Source organism: Schistocerca gregaria, chromosome 3 (genome assembly GCF_023897955.1).
Source record: "Schistocerca gregaria isolate iqSchGreg1 chromosome 3, iqSchGreg1.2, whole genome shotgun sequence".
Taxonomy (NCBI): Eukaryota; Metazoa; Arthropoda; class Insecta; order Orthoptera; family Acrididae; genus Schistocerca; species Schistocerca gregaria.
In genome coordinates, this window is record NC_064922.1 from 17,793,074 (window position 1) to 17,813,424 (window position 20,351).

The following is a 20,351-nucleotide window of genomic DNA, read 5'->3' on the forward strand; positions in this document are numbered from 1 at the left end:
CTCACGAGGGGTCTCTGCAAGAGTTTCTCAGTGTTTTATCCCCACAGTTGACAAGTTCTGAAAACGACGAAATCCTTTCTGAAGTCAGTAACGAAGAGGTTCGTGAGACAATAACCAAGTCCCCGATGAATAAATCTGCTGGACCCGACGGACTCCCTGTAGAATTTTACAGAAAGTTCTGGTTTTTAATTGGTGACACGTTTACATGCATTGTCAATGAGATTTTTAACGAGCAGACGATACCTGCACATTTTAAAGACAGCAAAATTGTACTTCTACCGAAAAACAAAGGGACGAAAAGTTTAAACAATTACCGCCCTATTTCACTTTTAAACTCTGACTACAAAATAGTATGCAGGATTTTAAAAAAGAGACTTTCCCCTCTGACCGACAAATTAATTAGTCAACATCAGTCATGTGCAGCAAATAGAAGTATTTTTAATACGATTTCTGAATATAGAGACATCATCGCCTTAGCATCGGTTTCTAATATCAAATGTGCTTTACTTTTTATAGATTTTACTAAGGCTTTCGACTCGGTGAATCACCGCTTCCTATTTGAGGTACTGACAAAAATGGGACTCGTCCACAAAACAGTTAATGTTATAAAAAACGTTGCTACTGGTCTGAACGCTAAATTAGCTGTCAACTGTCAGCTGACGCGGCAAATTCAAATAAACCGTGGCATCCCACAGGGAAGTCCATTATCTATGTTTTTGTTTGTTGTGTCGTTAGAGCCCTTTTTAAGAAGTGTTCATGAAAGGTTAAAGGGCATAACTATAACTGGCAGGAAAACTGTAGTGAGAGCCTATGCTGACGATGTTGGTGTCGTCATAAGAGGGCAAGATGATGTAATTCGACTAGGGGCCATTCTTCAAAACTACTGCCACGCATCGGGTGCGACAACAAACGAAAATAAAAGTACAATCCTGGGAATGCGGGGTCTTGAACGGATACAAATCGATTGGGCGAAGTCAGTTACCACACATAAAACCCTGGGGACAATCCTGACGGCATGTCCAATGAGGATGACAGCCCTCAATTGGAAAGAGGTTTTAACAAAGATTCAAGGGGGACTTATTGAGAACTCACAACGACTTATGAACCAGGTTCAGAGGGTCAGGTTCATTAACTTATGCATTCTCTCAAAGGCATTCTATATGGCACAAGTTTTTCCCTTGCCGAAGTTGATAGCTCAGAAAATAATGTCGAGGGTTGCAAATTTCTTATGGAAGGGGGAAATCTTCAGGGTTAACCTAAGAACTGCGACTTTACATCCTAGAAATGGAGGCCTCGGACTGGTGGACATACGCAATAAAGCTTCTGCGCTTTTCATAAAAAGGTCTTTAAACATATTTCACGCCAACCCCGGCAGTATTACTACACAATTGTTTAAATGTGTCCAACCAGAAAGCCTTCAACCACCGGCAGACGTACAAAAAATTAACCCCCGACTGCGATACGTTAGGATCTTATACACAGAATTGAGCTATGTTAACGAGAAACTCAGAACTTCACTGCACATTACAGCCAGAGATATCATGAGACAAAGACAACAATATGAAGGACAAAATAAAATTGCCACGAAATATATGAGTCACAACTGGGATGCAATTTGGGAGAATATTAGTTTTAACGGGCTCAATTCAGATGTGGTAACGGCATGGTACAAAGCCGTCAATAATATTGTCAGCACCAACGAGCGGCTTTATAAAATTGGGAAAGTTGAAACCCCCTTATGTCAGAAATGTATCCTAGTTGACACTGTGATTCATAGATTTACGTGTGCTGTAAATCTCAACAATTGGCATTGGCTCAGGAAAAGTCTTGCACTACTGCTACGAACGTCACCCAATTCCATTACTCCTATGGTGCTTTTCAGACCTGAAACTAAATATTACCCGAAAACCAAAAATAATGCAATACACTGGTTAATGGGACAGTTTGTCCATTACATTATCAATAAAATAGGTGGTGACGACAAAACGGAATTCAAGCTTTTTATGCAAATGGAGTACAGCAACATTCAGCAATATGCAGACCACAGGAAAATGTATGGAAACATGTTGATCATTTTATTCGAACGAATAGGTGTTGGTTAAAGCGCACAGTCTAACACTAAATGTACTATTTTAGGGGTAATGAAGAAGTGAAGTATGAATCTACGTTCAAGATGAAGGAAATGCCTCTTCTTTTATCCATTCATGTTACGTCTGCCCCCAATAAGTGTCTCATAAATGCTCGCTGTATATTGCAGTATAATCACATGTTTCTTACTCGAATGTCTGTTGACTGAAAACTCGAATGACGGCTTTGCAATGGGATCTCACCCCCAGATGTCGTACAACCAGTGCTCCTTACCACAATAAAGAGAGCAGGCGAAAAATATACACGACTATACCCGCTTTTCTATAACAATTAAAATGCACTGAAGGAGCCATTCGGTGGGAGTGATGTTGGGGGCATCGTGGCCAGGCCTCGAGTTCTTTGACCCCTGCCCTCGTTGTCCCCGTCATGCGCCTCCTGATATGCATCCTTATAAAAAACAATAAAAATGGGTCCAAGGCGCCAGACTAAAGGAAAAGTGGCTAGGATACCTGGCTTTAAAAAAAATGAGAAACAAAAGTGGTTAAAAAAAAAAGCCGGTAAAAAAAAGTGGTTAAGGCGTAAAAAAAAAATGGATAAGGCGTCGGACTTCGGATCTGAAGATTGCAGGTTCGAATCCTGTCACGGTCGTGTTTTTCCACTTCTGAAAAACAAACATACCGTTTTAATGTAGCAATTGTGCAGTACGAAACCGTCTGAATGTTGCTGTTGACCATTTTGTGCTTGGAGATGGTCTTGAGCTTCAAACACACACAACAAGACCGGTGTTAACTAGCGAAATGGTCGGCAGAGTGCCCTCACCGCGAGGTTTGACTGGCACTTGCACATCTAAAACAACGTCGGAAAGTAACTCGTTCGGCTTTTGAGTCACGTCAAGTATGTGTGTTAATTTTGACGCCGCTAGCTCTGCAGATTGTCATGCAATTCCTCTACCTCTCAGAAATGATTATGAAATAAAAGTGAAGTACGTGACGAGTGTGACGTTAGGAAAACATTAGGCAGCATGGAGAGATTCTGTATGGGACCAACCAACCCAAACGAGTACTGTGTGATCTGCTACCCAGCAGGTACCCAACGATGCAGAACGGCTAGCTCAGTCGGTAGGGCATGAGACTCTTAATCACAGAGTCGTGGGTTCGAGCCCTACGCTGGGCGGAACGGAATTTTTCTACGCTGCAGATGTAAATTACCGATTTTCTGATTACCGTGATGTAATGGAAATAGCAACTTTAAAATTTGCCTACGTCTCAATCAGTCGCAAGAAAACTGTATTTGAAGGTGAAGGTGATTTTGTAGACATGTGTGAAAGTCATGTTCTGAAGTGCAGGTGGTTTTGTTTGGAGAGAACATCGGCTACGTGTCAGATGTGTAGCCAAGCAGTAATGGGTCGCCATAGCTGCAAATATTAGTCGAAAATATGAAGTGTTGTCAGCTGAAGTCTGATGATTCAGACGACCGTACAGACGAAGTACGCAAAAGTTCCGCTAGGCCGCGCCTCTTTAGCTCAGTGGTAGAGCACTGATCTAGTAAACCAGGAGTCGTGAGTTCCATCCTCACAGGAGGAAGACGAATTTTGGAAATCAGTTGCGCATCGTGGCCGTATAGCAAACAGTATCTGTGATGACGAACAATTAGCGAGAGGCGTTTTATTAAGAATTACTCTCAGATGTGATTAAGGCGAATGGCGCAGATAAAGCATTTGCCAAAGCGGTACGGCATTACATCTTCGGCGTAACTCGAGAGGGTTGCGCCCTTCGATATTATTGTCGTTAATATCGAAGTGCTAGGAGTTTCAGTGATCGCTGCAGCTCCCGAGCCTTTGCCGCCGTTGGTCCCAGCCGCCGCCGCCGCCGCCGCCGCCGCCGCCGCCGGTCTCCCGCCGACGCCGGTTGCCGCCATCGTTTCCGGTTCCTGCCGCTGCTGCTGTTGCCGACTGCCGCCGCCGCCGCCGCCGCCGCTCCCTGCCCGTCTTTCGTTCTGCCGTCTCTGCTTACGTCTTACCCTTCCTCTTCGTCAGTCTCTTGTCCTTGTCCTTTGACTGTCCCCTGTTATTTTTCCTCTTTTCCCCTCTCCCACTTATCCTCTCACCATGACAACCCCCACAACTACCGCCACTACCACTGCAATCGTGTACACGTCCTCCTCACTTGCTGCCACCACCATCACGTGGTGTGCTCAATCACCGCCTCCCCCATATATTCCTCCCCTCCTCACTCTTCCCACCCCTGCTCCTTTTGTTGCTCCCTCCCCTGTTCCTACCCACCATGCCTCACGTGACCCATTCCCTCCCCTCCCACATGTGACTCATGCCACCCCCGCCAGGGTTGTTGCCCGTCGTGCCACCACCCACGCCACACCATCATCATCGTCATCACCATCACCATCACCATCGCCCTCGCCATCGCCAGTGCCAACCATTGCCACTGCATCTTCTGTGGCGCCAGCTCCAGCCCCAGCGCCAGCACCAGCACCACCACCAGTGCCTGCACCGCCGGTGGGACCTGCCATCTCCCGCCATCTCCCGGTCGTCCCCATCCCCCACACCTCTTCCCGTCCCTCTCCCGCTGTGAAACGTCCCAGCGGCACCCCAGCCTCTTCTGCTCCCAAGAAGTCGTAGACTCTCCCCCCTCCAACCCCCCAGGATGCCATGGATACCACCTCACCTTCCCTATCTACTCCCTCCTCTACCTCCCCCTCCTACAGGTACCTCCTTTCTCACCCTGATCCCTCTCTCCTGGAGGCCCGCAATCTTACCCTTCTCCTCCGCCAGCACTTCCCCGGAGCCCCGATCTCCCTTCTCACCCCCCGTCGGGACTCCGTCCTGATCACATCCCCCAGCCCCACCCTCCACTCCGACATCCTCTCCCGCATTCCCCTCAAACGGTTTGGTCCCCATGCCTCCCTTGCCCCTGCTCCCCCCCCCCCTCCTCATCCCGACAACCCCAGCCGCCCCGTCGCCCACCGACCCTCACTGCCGTGATCACTCGGCTTAGCCCGATGATCACGGAGGAGGAGGTGTTGGCGGAGCTGAAGACCCATCCCTATCTAGAGGTTCGAGCTGTCCGCCGGATTCACAATCCAGCCGGCCCCACCCGCCTCATGCGGGTGTTCTCCGAGCATGCTCCCTCCATAGACCTCCTCCTCAAGGAGGGTGCCCTCCTTTTCAACCGCCGTTATAAGGTCGACCCCTCCCGCTCCCCTCCACAGTCCATCCGCTGCCAGAGGTGGTTGCGCTATAATGCACATCCTACATCTGAGTGCCGCGAGGCCCCCGTCTGCCCGCACTGCAAAGAAGCGCACTTCCTCCGGCAGTGCCCCAACCTTCAGTCCCCCCCCTCCTGTAACACCTGTAACCTCCAACACCCAACCTACTCCCAAAAGTGCAAGGCCCGACCCCCTCCCTCCGCTCCTGAACTCACTGTCCCTGTCCGCCCCTTGGATGCCCCCACCCCTCCCGGCAATTCCCTCCGTCCCCCCCCCCCCACAGCTGAGGACATCATCCGCTTTGTAACCGTTGTCCTTCAGAACATCCACCCCTTTCAGCGCCCCCACACCCTCCAGCAGATATCCCTTGCCGCCCGTTCCGTCTTCCAGCTCAACACTTACACCACCTACTCCCATAACCAGGCCCATTTTACCTTCTCCCGTCTCGACACCCTCGTCTAAATTCCCACTATGGCGCGACAGCAACGTATCCTGTTTAACAACATCCGTTCCCTTCCTGTCAACAAGAATCTCCTTATGCATACCCTCACCACCCACCGCGTGGATGCCTTCCTCCTAAACGAAACATTTCTCCAGCCCCACCATACTGTCCATACCTCGCCCTACCTCCTTCACCGCTCTGACAACCCCCTCCCGATAGCGCGTGGCGGAGTTGCCATTGGCCACCATCGCCAGATCCCTGTTCGGCTCCAACCCCTCCTTCCCAACCCCACGGAACACCTGATCCTTAGTCTATTCTTCCCCGGCCTCACCGTTACCTGCGCCACCATCTATGTCCGCCTCTCTGCCCCTATTCCTTTTGACTTCCTTTCCCACATCGACCGTACCTTCTCCTCCTACGTGATTGCCGCAGATCTCAATATCCATAGTCGCTCCGCCACCCAGTTACGGCGGTGGCATCGGTTCCTCGCCACCATCCAAGGAGATGTCCTTCCTCTTCCCCAACACACCCGCCCTGAATCCAATACCACACCCGATGTCGTTCTAGCCTCCCCCAACCTCCTTGGCCGCATTGCGGTGGACGTCCTCGACCCTATTGGCAGTGACCATCTCCCTGTCCTTCTTACCATATCAGACGGTCGTCGCCCCCGTCCCGATCCTCGCCTTGACCCTCCCCCCAAGTATGTCCATGATTACTCCCGTGCCGACTGGAATGCATACCGGGATACCCTTACTACCCGAGTCGATAGCCACCCCCTCACCTACCACCGCCCACATGACATAACCCATGCCGCATCCTTTCTCCAGCAGACCTTGTCTGAGGCCGTGGAGGCCCGCATCCCTACCGTCGCCATCCATCCGCACCGTCCCACTTTACCCCCACAGGCCGTCCTCCTCCTTCGAGAATCCCGTCGTCTCTACCGTGCCTTCCTCCACACGCGTGACCGGGACACACTACAACGCCACCGGCAACTCCAGAGACACATCCGGAACTTGCTCGCGGCTAAGAAACGCCGGGACTGGCGACAGACATGCACCCGTCTTACTGCTACCCTACCTATTAACTCGTCCAAATACTGGTCAGCCTTCCGCCGCCTTACTGGATCAAAACCCCCCCCCTTACTATCCCCTCCTTCATAATGACAATCCCTTTCCTGACAACCTTAGTAAGGCCAACCATTTTGCCTCCGACCTCACCGATGTCTTTACCATCCCTGACGATCCCCAGTTCGATTATTCCCTCTTCCCCGATGTCCGCGATCGAACTGACACCTCTATCCCTCCACTAGCTCCTGGCTTCCAGTACTTGGACAACATTACACACACTGAACTCAATAACACTATAACTACTCAAGACATCATCGATATACTCCGCACCAAACGCAACACTGCTCCTGGTCACGACCGTGTTACTTACTGTCACCTCCGTGAAGCTCCCGCCCCTTTCCTCTCCACCCTGGCCAGGCTGTACAATGTGGTCTTGTCCACCGGCTTCTACCCCGACCTGTGGAAACCCTCCCGGATCCTGATGTTCCTCAAACCCGATAAACCACCTTCCGCTGTCTCCTCCTACCGTCCTATAAGCCTTACCTCGGTCTTCAGCAAGGTCCTGGAATCCGTTCTAACCCGCCGCATCCACCAGCATCTCCACCGGCACCGCTTCCTTCCCTCCACCCAATGTGGCTTTCGACCGTCCTTCTCTGCCGATGACCTTCTCCTTCACCTCACTCACCTCCTCTCCGAACAACTCAACTCCCGTCGCTCCGCCATATTCCTCTCCCTTGACCTTGAACGCGCCTATGACCGAGTGTGGCATTCTGGTCTCCTCTTCAAGCTCCAAACCTTTGCTCTTCCTATTAACTACGTCCGTCTGATCGCCTCCTTCATTTCCCACCGCCCTTCCTATGTCACTATCCACAACACTGATTCCTACACCTTCTACCCCTCTGCCGGTGTGCCCCAAGGTTCCGTCCTTTCCCCTCTTCTTTACCTTCTTTATACGGCGGACATGCCTCCACCTGCACCCCCCCTTCACCTTCTCCAGTACGCCGATGACACCGCCTTCCTTGCCCTTGCCCCCACCCTGCAACGCTCCCAACACCTTCTCCAATCCCATCTTGACCGGTTCACCTCTTGGTGTAACCAGTGGTTGCTCTAGGTCAATCCTTCCAAGACCCAGGCAATCATCGTAGGCAAAACCACCCCTTCCTTCCGTCTCCTTGATTTCTATCTTACCATTTATGGCCGTCCTATTAACCTCACACCCACCCTCAAGTACCTTGGCGTCACCCTTGACCGTCGCCTCTCCTGGACCCCTCATCTCCGGACAATCCAAGCCAAGGCACGCTCCCGACTCCACCTCCTGAAGCTCCTTTCTGGCCGCACATGGGGTCTGGACCCCTCCACCGTCCTCCACACCTATAAATCTCTCATCCGCCCTATCCTCTGTTATGCCCATCCCGCCTGGATCTCTGCCCCACCTACCTTTTACCAATCCCTTCAAATCCTTGAACGGCATGCACTCCGCCTCGCCTATCGCATCCGCCTCCCTTCCCCCACGCGGCTCCTCTATGACCTCATCCCCTTCCCACACCTCCTCCTCTTCCTCCAACGGATACGGATCCTCTACACCTCCCGCAAGCTTGATCCTCCCCACCCGCTTGTCTCTTCCATCCTCTCCCACCCCAACCCACTGCCGCGCCTGTACTCCTGTATCCCACCTGCTCTCCATCTTCACACTCTCCACACCCTCTCCCAAGGTGGCTTCCGCCGACTCCCCCTCCCGGATGATGCCCTCCTCCCCTCCATCTACCCCTCCTACCAAATTTGAGCCTTGCCTTCCCCTCTCCTCTCATTTTCCTGTGGGCACCCTCTCTCCCTTCTCTCCCTCCTTCTCTCCCTCCTTCCATCCTTACCTCCCCTCCCCCTCTCCCTGGGCTTCCACCCCCCTCTTTTCGTTTTCTCCCCTCCTCCTCCCTGGCATCCTATCTCCCCCTCCCTCCTTCCCTCCCCCTGTTTTTTCCCTTGGCAGGCCCCCAGCTTTTCGGTGTAGACAGTGCCCCTGCAAGCGCCGAAGCCCATCTCCGCAGTGTCCGTGTCTTTCGTCCCGTCTGTGCCTCGAGTGTTTCTTCGTTTTCTGCTCCACCGTTCACCTGTGCTAGTGTTCTCTGTTCCGTGCTGTGCTGCCCGTTTTTTTAAAACTGAAACAGTGCTGCGTCGGTGAACGACTTCAATTCTTTTTATTCTCTGTTGTCTTCTGATTTTTGTCCTCCATGTCTGTGTTTTGAGATTATGTCTTCCTGTTTTTATCTCTTGTATGTTTCTTGTGGCCGAAGAGCGGCATATTAGGCCGCTGCCGGCCTACCTTTGTAGGTATAAAATGACAATAAAGGGAAAAAAAAGGTACGGCATAAGGTGGGACGAGGCAGTCTGAATTACATTTTATAGGTGTATTTCTCACAAATCTCTGAGCCTCTCGTGATCGTCGTCGTCGTCGTCGTCGTCGTCGCCGCCGCCGCCGCCGCCTACGCTTCTGCAGAAGTAGCAAATGGCCATCGATCCCGAATGCGCAATGTGTGTGGTCTTGTTTTTATGTCTATGTTTGGTCGGTCTCGTAAGAGGTTGAATGTAACGAATGGGTGGGAAAGAGTAAGGGCCAGCGGCTGTGTGGAACGAAAACGCAATTCCTCAGGAGGTGTGAGCGTTTCGAAATGAGTCGTATATCAGTTATACTCGGTCGACAGTGACCGTGTGGCCTCATGGATAAGGCGTCGGACTTCGGATCCGAAGATTGCAGGTTCGAATCCTGTCGCGGTTGTGTTTTTCCAGTTCTGAAAAAGAAACATACCGTTTTAATGTAGGAATTGTGCAGTACGAAACCGTCTGAATGTTGCTGTTGACCATTTTGTGCTTGGAGCTGGTCTTGAGCTTGAAAGACACACAACAAGACCGGTGTTAACTACCGAAATGGTCGGCAGAGTGCCCTCACCGCGAGGTTTGACTGGCACTTGCACATCTAAAACAAAATCGGAAAGTAACTCGTTCGGCTTTTGAGTCACGTCAAGTGTGTGTGTTAATTTTGACGCGCTAGCTCTGCAGATTGTCATGCAATTCCTTTACTTCTCAGAAATGATTATGAAATAAAAGTACGTGACGGGTGTGACGTTAGGAAAACATTAGGCAGCATGGAGAGATTCTGTATGGGACCAACCAACCCAAACGAGTACTGTGTGATCTGCTACCCAGCAGGTATCCAACGAGGCAGCACAGCTAGCTCAGTCGGTAGAGCATGAGACTCTTAATCACAGGGTCGTGGGTTCGAGACCTACGCTGGGCGGAACGGAATTTTTCTCCTCTGCAGATGTAAGTTACCGATGTTCTGATTAACGTGATGTAATGGAAATAGCAACTTCGAAATTTGCCTACGTCTCAGGCAGTCGCAAGAAAACTGTATTTGAAGGTGAAGGTGATTTTGCAGACATGTGTGAAACTCATGTTCTGAAGTGCAGGTGGTTTTGTTTGGAGAGAACATCGGCTACGTGTCAGATGTGTAGCCAAGCAGTAATGGGTCGCCATAGCTGCAAATATTAGTCAAAAATATGAAGTGTTGTCAGCTGAAGTCTGATGATTCAGAAGACGTATGGACCAAGTAAGCAAAAGTGCCGCTAGGACGTGCCTCTTTAGCTCAGTGGTAGAGCGCTGGTCTAGTAAATCAGGGCTCGTGAGTTCCATTCTCACAGGAGGAACACGAATTTTGGAAATCACTTGCGCGTCATGGCCGTATAGCAAACAGTATCTGTGACGACGAACAATTAGCGACAGGCGTTTTATTACGAAGTGCTCTCAGATGTGATTAAGGCGAATGGCGCAGATAAAGCATTTGCCAAAGCGGTACAGCATAAGGTGGGACGAGGCAGTCTGAACTACTTTTTATAGATGTGTTTCCCACAAATCTCAGAGCCTGTCGTCGTCGTCGTCGTCGTCGAGGCCGTCGCCGGCGCTTCTGCAGAAGTAGCAAATGGCCATCGTAGCAAATGCGGCGAGGGACACCCTGCTTTCGATTCCGAATGCGCAAAGTGTGTGGTCTTGTTTGCCTGTCTATATTTGGTCGGTCTCGTAAGAGGTTGAATGTAACGAATGGGTGGGAAAGAGTAATTAGCAGCGGCTGTGTGGAACGAAAACACAATTCCTCAGGGGGTGTGAGCGTTTCGAGATGAGTCGTATATAAGTTATACTTGGTCATCAGTGACCGTGTGGCCTAATGGATTGGGTACGCAGCCAATGGGCGTCACTCGTTGATTCCCACAAAACACTAGGTATTACTATGAACAATTGTACAATGAAGATGGCTGCAGTAAATTGGCGGGACACGGCGAACAAAATACAGGGTGCGTTAAGGGAACTTCGTTGGCGATCCGCGAATTTATTGCAAAATGTTCAATTAATTAACACCTACGTGTTTTCTAAAGCCTGTTTTGTAGCACAAATATTCCCAGCACCGACGTTACAGGTGAAAAAGGTAATGCGTCTTGCAAATAGCTACCTGTGGAAAGGCAACATATTTACAGTTAGACTGGACAGTGTGACCAAAGCAAGACTGATGGGCGCGTTAGGGCTAACTAATTTGGTTACAAAGGCAACTGCACTTTACATCAAAAGAACCCTGTTTATGATTAATAAGGACAGAAATAACATCACCTCCCGACTATTCACAATTGTCCAGCCAGGTTCCCTGCAACCCCCCGGTGAATGTGGGCAAACTAAACAACACACTAACGCATATCAAGAAATTTTATATTGAGGTCGGCTACTTAGAGCCACGCATTATGTACAAGTCAAGTATAACTACAAAGGAGATTCTAAATACATGGCACAAATCGGATACACAAAATACCATAGAAATCAAATATCCGAACGTCATATGGCGTACTGTATGGAAAAACCTTAGTCTCAAAATCCATTCAACAAACGTGGCTTCCACTTGGTACAAGGTAGTCAGCGACACTGTACCAACCAATGCAAAACTTTATCAGATAGGACTGTGTGCTACAAATCACTGCACTAAGTGTGGATTCGTGGACACACTTCACCACAGATTCACGTGCAGAGGACAATTTCACAATTGGACATGGATAAGACAGAAGATTGCACTCCTCACCAGAAGTGATGGCCGCCATTATACACCACAAATGCTATTACAGCCTGAAGTGACATTTTTTCCAGAAAGCAAAAATAACGCTGTCATGTGGCTCATGGGTCACTACACACATTATGTAATTGGAAGGAATGGATCTGACAATTCACTTGATTTCATCGTCTATATGGAATCCGCTTATTGGGAATCAAAAAGATACAGTGACCAAAAAAACACTACGGCAACATGTTGAATATAGTCTTCGAGAGGACAGGCATAGGATAAAAACGAACAACACTATAGAAACTATAAAGAAGTAACAAGCAAACAGTGGACTGAGTGAACTATTTTATTAATCTCTGAGAAGTGACTACGGCTTCTACACGGTATTATGTACGAAAAAAAAACACAACAGAAAAAGGTACAAACAAATTACAACATTCAAGAACCAAACAGGGCAAATATTTAAAAAAAAAAAAACAAAAAAAAACATAAAATAAAGTAAGGGAAAAACCACAACGTTCTAAGTAAAAACTTTGTTCCATGATATAAATAATCTGAGAGGAGACAGACAAAAACTATGTGTCCACCCATGTCATGATGGGGAAGGGGTTCTGTGTCGTGACGCACTTGCAGTGCCGCGGAGAGGCCCATTGCTGTTGCTGCGCGTCCGGGATCCTGCCTTCATTGCGATCTACTTATTGAAAAGGGAAGTAAAAAAAGGGAGTTCAGGAAAAAAAATAAAAAAAATGGATCATTCGTCGGACTTCGGATCTGAAGATTACAGGTTCGAATGCTGTCACGCTCGTGTTTTTCCAGTCCTGAAAAAGAAACATACCGATTTAATGTAGCAATTGAGCAGTACGAAACCGTCTGAATGTTGCTGTTGCCCATTTTTTGCTTGGAGAAAATAGAGAAAAAAGAATTTTAAAAAAATGGATAAGGCGTCGGACTTCGGATCCGAAGATTGCAGGTTCGAATCCTGTCACGGTCGTGTTTTTCCAGTTCTGAAAAAGAAACATACCGTTTTAATGTAGCAATTGTGCAGTACGAAACCGTCTGAATGTTGCTGTTGACCATTTTGTGCTTGGAGATGGTCTTGAGCTTGAAACACACACAACAAGACCGGTGTTAACTAGCGAAATGTTCAGCAGAGTGCCCTCACCGCGAGTTTTGACTGGCACTTGCACATCTAAAACAACGTCGGAAAGTAACTCGTTCGGCTTTTGAGTCACGTCAAGTATGTGTGTTAATTTTGACGCCGCTAGCCCTGCAGATTGTCATGCAATTCCTTTACCTTTCAGAAATAATTATGAAATAAAAGTGAAGTACGTGACGAGTGTGACGTTAGGAAAACATTAGGCAGCATGGAGAGATTCTGTATGGGACCAACCAACCCAAACGAGTACTGCGTGATCTGCTACCCAGCAGGTATCCAACGAGGCAGCACGGCTAGCTCAGTCGGTAGAGCATGAGACTCTTAATCACAGGGTCGTGGGTTCGAGCCGTACGCTGGGCGGAACGGAATTTTTCTCCGCTGCAGATGTAAATTACCGATTTTTTGATTAACGTGATGTAATGGAAATAGCAACTTTAAAATTTGCCTACGTCTCAATCAGTCGCAAGAAAACTGTATTTGAAGGTGAAGATGATTTTGTAGACATGTGTGAAAGTCATGTTCTGCAGTGCAGGTGGTTTTGTTCGGAGAGAACATCGGCTACGTGTCAGATGTGTAGCCAAGCAGTAATGGGTCGCCATAGATGCAAATATTAGTTCAGTTCCGCTTCAGACGCCGTGCAGTGTGGACGTGCCTATTCTTCCGCTCCGCCGTAGCGTTACGTTTAGTGGGATATCGTTTGTTTACGTGTAGTGTTGTACCTTATGTAAGTTTTTTTCCGTCGTTGTTTCGTTCCTTGTGTTACTTTCTGTGTGTATTTCAGTGTTTTTGTTTAGCGGTTTAGACCGCGTAGTTTTTGAAAATGTCGTCTCAGGTTATTCCTCGTCAGGCTACAGTTAGTTTTGCTTTCGACAAGTCCACCCGCCATGTGCAACCTAGTTCCCTTGAGATTCATGATTGGTTAGTAGATACCTTTGGCATTAATTCGGATCAGGTGCGCACTGCCTATTTTGATACAGAACTCTATGTTTTCTTTGTTAAATTTATGGACCCCCTTCAGGTTGATAAAATTATTTCCAAATTTGGTCATCAGGTTCTCTTTCGGCATCGGGATGATTCTGTCAGTACCGTACTGCTTTCAAATGGTTCCATTACGTACACCAGTGTTCGTGTTTACAACCTTCCGCCGGAGGTGGATAATGTGTATCTTAAGGAGGGTTTACTCAAGTATGGTGATGTTAAGAGTATTCGCCTTGAACGCTGGTCCAGCCAACATCGTCTGCAGTGTTACAGTGGTATTCGTTCCGTCGAAATGCACGTGAAGCAGAATATTCCCTCGCACCTGCAGATCGGTGTATATCGTGTCCATGTAACATATAGTGGTCAGGTTGGCACCTGTTTCTTGTGTAATGAGAGTGGCCACGTGCGTACCGACTGTCCGCGGAGGGTTTTTGTGTTAAACAATTCTCTCGAACAGCGTCGCAAGTTAACGGTCGCTGACCTCGTTGCCGGTGGTTCTGCTCTTGGTGTCGAACAGTCCAGTGGTAGTAGCGCCCCGCCGCAAATTTTGCACGCCCCTGACACAGAATTTCCTCCTTTGCGTGCTAAATCTGATGTTGTTCCGTCTGTTCCTCAGGTGGGTGTGCCGCTTTTGAATAATAAACGGCGTCGCGCACAAGATGGAAATAGTACGGATGAGGATCTCCCCGAGATGCCCCAATCCGAGAGACCGACATCCTCCGAGCCACAGAGTAGTGTAGATGCTCCCTGTTCCCCTGAAGTAGCTGTTCCGGTAGCGGCTGCTGACGCCCCTCCGGCTTCCGACGCGGCTTCTCTCGAGTCGGCTCGTCGGTCGGGCCTGTTGGCGCCGCCTTCCGAACCGACTTCGTTGTCACAACAAGTTGAGTCGCAACAACTTCCTGCTTCGCTGCCCCACACCTCTGCCAGCGGAGCTGCTCCGCTTCCTTCCAACTTAGCAGTTTCTGAGCTTCCTGCTCACGTTTCGCCTCCGTGTAGTCCATGTTTGCCGGAAGCTAATACTGGTGTAGACCAGTCCGTTTCGTCGGATGTTTCCCCCGCGACCCCGGACCCTGACTGTGGACCGGCGCGGGTGTTGTCAGATACAGAACTTGACCCTCCTACGTCACCGGCGGCTGCCGCTTCCTTGCCCGTCAGCCGACGCAAGTTGCGCGTTCAGCCGAACGTCAATGCTGTTCGTAAAAAACCGAAACGTAAGGGATCCGCGGAAGGGGGTAGCAGTCCCCTTCCCTAGGATGCCTCCGTCTCCCCTGCTATGGACTGTGATGTTGATGCGTCGGTGTAGGTGATTTCTTCCCTCGCTTTTCTCTCCATGGTTCAAGCATACACCTTTCTTACCTTAAATGTTAACCGTATTGAGTCCGACGTTCGCATTGCCTCTTTGCGGCAGTTTCTTTACGACTCCTGTGCGGACGTAGTATTTTTGCAGGAAGTATTGTTTTCTGATCTCTCTCTACCTGGATTTCAAACTGTTTTTAATGTCGCACCGGAGAATTCAACAGGAACTGCTCTTTTCTTTCGAGAAGGTATTCCTATTACTGACATTGAATTCCTTGACTCTGGCCGTGGGATTGGTTGTCGTCTTTTTGATCTCCACCTAGTTGTTTTGTATGCCCCCTCTGGTTCGGGTCGCACTGTGGCTCGATCGCGCTTTTATAAGGAAGAGCTTATTTATCTTTTGCGCAAGAGTCCTCGGAGTCTCCTGCTCGGAGGCGGTTTTAATTGTGTTTTACGCCCCGAAGACCAGTCCCCCAATTTTAATTATGGCCGAGATTTACATGACTTGGTTCGTACGATGCACCTGCGTGATGTTTGGGAACACAAATATCCCACCCTGGTGAAATTTACGTATTTTACCGCGCCCTCATGCAGTAGACTCGACAGATTCTACTTCTCTGACTTTTTATGTGATAACATTCTTTCTGTCGATGTTATTCCTACTAGTTTTTCTGACCATTGTGCTTTTACTGCAACTGTAAATCTTAGTCACCAACCAGCAAAACTTTATCGTTCCCAGTGGATGTTAAATGTTTCCCACCTTGCCGACAGTGCCATTGATGAAGTTGTAAGTGCCGTGTGGGAGCGATGTCTTCGCTCCGTCCCGCGTTACCCCTCCTTGCTCGTTTGGTGGACTGCGTTTGCCAAGCCCAAGATTCGTCAGACTTTGATTTTTTACTGTGCCGCAAGGGCGCGTGATTTTAAGTACACGTATGAATTTTACTACTCTGTCCTGCGTGAACTGTATGACGCGGCGGGTCCTTCTCCTCTGCGGATCCATGATGTTCGTCGTATTAAAGCCAAGCTCTTGACCCTCAAACGACGACAGTTGGATGGTCTGCGAGTAAAGTCGAAACCTCACTCTCTTGTTGAAGGTGAACTGACTTCTTTGTACCACCTGCTGCGGCATCAGACTCGACGTCCTTATGGTGGATGATGGACGACAGCTTATTGCACAGGAGGATATGACTCGTGCTCTTCATCAGTATTACGCTAATCTCTATTCTGCCGATGATTCTGGTGCGTCGCTTTCTGATGATGTCCTTGAGGATCTTCCTGCGACGATCACGCCTGACGCGAACGGCGACTTTCTCCGGGAGTCGCAGGTAGATGATGTTTTTGATTTTATTGCTCACTCTCCGTCCGGTAAATCGCCGGGTCCAGACGGCCTGCCTAAAGAATTTTATCTGCGTTTTTGGCCTCTTTTGGGTGGCACTTTTACGCAGATTTTAAATGAGATTGTCAAGGGGATGGATGTGCCTGCCGATTTTAAAGTAGGGAAAATTGTTTTAATTCCGAAGTCCACTGGTCGTTTATCTACTGCCAATCTTCGTCCGCTCACATTGCTGAACTTTGATTACAAGACAGCTGCTAGAGCACTCAATAGTCGATTGTCTTCACTGCTTCGGGGTGTGATTGATGCACATCAATGTTGTTTTCCTGGTAGATCTATTCTGACCCCAGTAGCCGAATATCGGGATGTTGTCTCGGTTGCGGCGGTTACAAACGTTCATTGTGCCTTTGCTTTCCTCGATTTTTATAAGGCTTTTGATCACGTCAGTCATGTGTTTTTAGATCATGTTTTAGATACAATAGGTTTTAACGCTTCATCACGTGGTGTTCTTGGCAAATTGTATAGGGGAATAACTGCTCGGGTGTCAGTCAATGGGCAGCTGACGCCGCCCTTTGTATCCGCCGAGGGGTACCTCAGGGTAGTCCGCTCTCTATGTCGCTATTCATATTGTCCCTGGAACCGCTGCTTCGGACTCTTGCTTTCAAGCTTCAGGGTATGACCCTCTCTGGTGGGAAGCTCACGGTTAAGGCGTACGCGGACGATGTCGTTGTTCTCCTCCGTCAACGTGATGATATCACATTGTTGAAAGGGGCAGTCGATGCATACTGTTGTGTCTCTGGAGCGCGTCTTAATCAGGGTAAGTGTAAGTTCCTTGATATTCGAGGGTTTCGCGATGCTGATGTTCCTTGGGCCACTTTTGTCGATCGCCATACGTCATTGGGGATTACCATTGATCGGTGTCCTATAAAAATGGCAGCTCTTAATTTAAATCTGTCACCGAGAAGATACAGGGGGCTCTGATGGTCCATGAGCAGCGCTCTGCTACCATTTTGCAAAAAGTCAGAATTTTAGACACATACGTGTTATGTAAAGCCTATTATGTTGCTCAGCTGTTCCCCCTTCCCATTATGGTGGCGAAAAGGTTGCGCCAATTGTCTAGCAGGTTTATATGGAAGGGTCATCTATTCAAGTTGCGTTACGAGGTTATGATGAAACCGCGTATCTCCGGAGGCTTGGGCCTCACTGACATTACTCCCAAGGCATCTGCCTTGTACGTCCGCCGTACGACTCTAATTGTTACGCAAGAAGTGACTTCAATTACATCCAGACTTTTTACTGTTGTGCATCCGAAGAGCCTTGCTCCACCTGTCGACGTCGGTCGCCTCAATTTTAAGTTGAAACACGTACGGGAATTTTATATTGCGGTTAGTTACCTCGGTGACGTCTTCTTGCGACGACCGGTGCCAACAACCAAGAGCTTGATTGCCCATTGGGAGGGGCTGGCCGGTCCCAATCCAATCGAACTGGCGTCTCCATCAGTGTCCTGGAAGAACGTCTGGAAGAATGTTAGTCTGCCGATCCACACTATGGCTGTGGCGTCCACGTGGTGTAGGGTAGTTAATGGTTTGGTCCCCACCAACGTACGACTGCACCGTATTGGTCTTTCTGACACGGACAACTGCACTCGGTGTGGTCTCCTGGACACACTTGAGCATCGATTCACCTGCAGTGGGCACCTTGCTAATTGGATTTGGCTCAGGAAACAACTGGCTTTTGTCACTAGGAATGCCGAAACCGCTTATACCATTGACATCATCGTACGGCCCGATTCTTCCTTTTATCCGCGAACGAAGCTCAATACCGTTATGTGGTTGCTGGGACACTTCGTACATTTTGTTATTAGTTGTCATGAAGAGGATGAACACATAACGTTTCGACAGTACATTCTTACTGCTTACTGGAACCGATTGCTCATGCCAGGACCCCGTGAAGATTTTGCAAATATGCTTAGCCTGACATTTGAAAGGGAGGGTGTTGGCTAAGGTCGCCTGTGTTAGCCGATTTCCTATGTACTGTTTCTGGATTTGCCACCTTTCTGTAAAATACTTTTCTAAACCTGGACTGAAGTTTTCGTGGATATTTAGGACGAACAAGAAAAACGTGAGACCAAGAACCGAGACAGTAGGGGAAAGTACGACACCGTAGTACAGGTGCCATTCGGAAACAGAACGGTGGAGTCATCGTGGCCAGGCCTCGGGTTTCGACCCATGCCCGCTTTGTTTCCGCAGCCTGAATCTGAGTGCCACCCCTAAATTTTAAACAATGGCATATCAAGTAATACAAAACATAGAAAGGAAAAATAAAATGAAACAACAAGAAAAAGATGGTAAACAAAAAAAAATGGATAAGGCGTCGGACTTCGGATCTGGAGATTACAGGTTCGAATGCTGTCACGCTCGCGTTTTATCAGTTCTGAAAAAGAAACATACCGTTTTAATGTAGCAATTGAGCAGTACAATACCTTATAAATGTTGCTGTTGACCATTTTCAGCTTGAAAAAAAAAAGTGGTAGGGCATTGGTCTAGTAAACCAGGGGTCGTGAGTTCCATCCTCACAGGAGGAAGACGAATTTTGGAAATCAGTTGCGCCTCATGGCCGTATAGCAAACAGTATCTGTGATGACGAACAATTAGCGACAGGCGTTTTATTAAGAATTACTCTCAGATGTGATTAAGGCGAATGTCGCAGATAAAGCATTTGCCAAAGCCGTACGGCATAAGGTGGGACGAGGCAGTCTGAATTACATTTTATAGATGTATTTCTCACAAATCTCGGAGCCTCTCGCGGTCGTCGTCGCCGCCGCCGCTTCTTCAGAAGTAGCAAATGGCCATCGTAGCAAATGCGGCGAGGGACACCCTGCCATCGATTCCGAATACGCAAAGTGTGTGGTCTTGTTTTCCTGTCTATGTTTGGTCGGTCTCGTAAGAGGTTGAATGTAACGAATGGGTGGGAAAGAATAAGGGGCAGCGGCTGTGTGGAACGAAAACACAATTCCTCAGGGGGTGTGAGCGTTTCGAGATGAGTCGTATATAAGTTATACTTTGTCGTCAGTGACCGTGTGGCCTAATGGATAAGGCGTCGGACTTCGGATCCGAAGATTGCAGGTTCGAATCCTGTCACGGTCGTGTTTTTCCAGTTCTGAAAAAGAAACATACCGTTTTAATGTAGCAATTGTGCAGTACGAAACCGTCTGAATGTTGCTGTTGACCATTATGTGCTTGGAGATGGTCTTGAGTTTGAAACACACACAACAAGACCGGTGTTAACTAGCGAAATGATCGGCAGAGTGCCCTCAACGCTAGGTTCGACTGGCACTTGCACATCAAAAACCACGTCGGAAAGTAACTCGTTCAGCTTTTGAGTCACGTAAAGTATGTGTGTTAATTTTGACGCCGCTAGGTCTGCAGATTGTCATGCAATTCCTTTACCTCTCAGAAATGATTATGAAATAAAAGTGAAGTACGTGACGAGTGTGACGTTAGGAAAACATTAGGCAGCATGGAGAGATTCTGTATGGGACCAACCAACCCAAACGAGTACTGTGTGATCTGATACCCAGCACGTATCCAACGAAGCAGCACAGCTAGCTCAGTCGGTATAGCATGAAATTCTTAATCGCAGTGTCGTGGGTTCGAGCCCTACGCTGGGCGGAACGGAAT

General features: G+C 48.6%; 4 non-coding genes across 4 annotated transcripts; all 4 read left to right on the plus strand.

The window, feature by feature from the left end:
• The first annotated feature begins 9,516 nt into the window (after nucleotides 1-9,516).
• Trnar-ucg (transfer RNA arginine (anticodon UCG)) lies at nucleotides 9,517-9,589 on the plus strand. The gene has a single exon. It is a non-coding gene; the product is annotated as a tRNA-Arg (tRNA).
• Nucleotides 9,590-10,035: 446 nt separating this feature from the next.
• On the plus strand, nucleotides 10,036-10,108 carry Trnak-cuu (transfer RNA lysine (anticodon CUU)). Its single transcript has one exon. It is a non-coding gene; the product is annotated as a tRNA-Lys (tRNA).
• A 3,243-nt stretch (nucleotides 10,109-13,351) lies between these two features.
• On the plus strand, nucleotides 13,352-13,424 carry Trnak-cuu (transfer RNA lysine (anticodon CUU)). The gene has a single exon. It is a non-coding gene; the product is annotated as a tRNA-Lys (tRNA).
• Nucleotides 13,425-19,744: 6,320 nt separating this feature from the next.
• On the plus strand, nucleotides 19,745-19,817 carry Trnar-ucg (transfer RNA arginine (anticodon UCG)). The gene has a single exon. It is a non-coding gene; the product is annotated as a tRNA-Arg (tRNA).
• Nucleotides 19,818-20,351: the final 534 nt, after the last annotated feature.